Genomic DNA, 1,160 nt, shown 5'->3' on the forward strand with positions numbered 1-1,160 from the left:
GCCTCCCAAAGTGCTGGCATTGCAAACGGAGTCACCGAGCCCGGCCGCCAGTGAATTTTTGATTTATTGTAGAGACAAGGTCTCACCAAGTTGCCCGGGCTAATCTCAAACCTGTGAGCTCGTGCAATCCACTCACCTCAGCCTCCCAAAGTGCTGGGATGACAGGCTGAGCCACCGAGCCTGGTCCCAAAGTTGCTGTTTTTAAAGACAGCGGTAAAATATACATACCCTATAAAAGTGACCGTGTTAACCGTCTTCAGCGTACAGTCCCGAGGCGTTAAGTATGCTCCCATTGTCTTGCAACAGTCACCACCATTCATCTGCAGAACTTTCTCGTCCTGCCAAACGGAAACTCTATGCCCATCAAATAACAACTCCCCTTCCCTGCCGGCACCCAACCCCTGGCAGCCACCGTTCTATGTCTTGTCTCCATGGATGTGACTATTCTAGGTACCTCCCCTAAGTGGAGAGGGACTTTCTCTGGGTCACTACTTAATGCCAGCAAGTACCAGGGCGTTCAGTAGATACTCAATAGGTAAATGAGGATTGTTGATTGACTGACAGGTACCACCTGTAAGAAAACGGTCTTGTCCTTCCACTGCGGCAGTCACTGGAAAGCAGCAGCCATGGCCCTGTGCTACCCCATGGCCGTGGGCCTTCACAGGGGCTACATGGTGACCAAGAACGTGAGCAAGCTGAGACACAGCTGCCTCCACGGGCCCTTGATCAAGCATACCGGGTTCGTGCGGGACATGATCCCAGAGGTGTGCGGCTTCTTCCCCTAGAAGTGGCGCACCATGGGGCAGCTCAGGGTCTCCAAGGACAAGCAGGCGCTGAAGTTCATCAAGAAACAGAGGAAGCGCGAAGAGCAGATCGACTTCCTGGCTGCCATGAGGAAGGCGGTGGCCAAGGAGGACTAAGCCTCCCAGTCCCCTAAGAACCCTCCCCCAAAAAGAAAGAAAAAGAAAACAGTTTCTTCACAGCAAAGTAAACAATCAACAGAGTAATGAGACAACTGTTAGAACGAGAGAAAATATTAATATTTGCAAACTAGTCATCTAACAAGGGAATAACATCCAGGATATACAAGGAACCCAGATAACTCAACAGCAAACACATAATCCCACTAAAAGCAGGCAAAGGATCTGAATTGATATTTG

The 1,160-nt window shown here is 50.2% G+C and overlaps 1 pseudogene; it reads left to right on the forward strand.

The window, feature by feature from the left end:
• The first annotated feature begins 626 nt into the window (after positions 1–626).
• On the forward strand, positions 627–920 carry LOC103267868 (annotated as a pseudogene).
• The last annotated feature ends 240 nt before the right edge of the window (positions 921–1,160 follow it).

The sequence above is a fragment of the Carlito syrichta genome, unplaced genomic scaffold (genome assembly GCF_000164805.1).
Source record: "Carlito syrichta isolate Samal-C Ts95f unplaced genomic scaffold, Tarsius_syrichta-2.0.1 Scaffold308355, whole genome shotgun sequence".
Classification (NCBI taxonomy): Eukaryota; Metazoa; Chordata; class Mammalia; order Primates; family Tarsiidae; genus Carlito; species Carlito syrichta.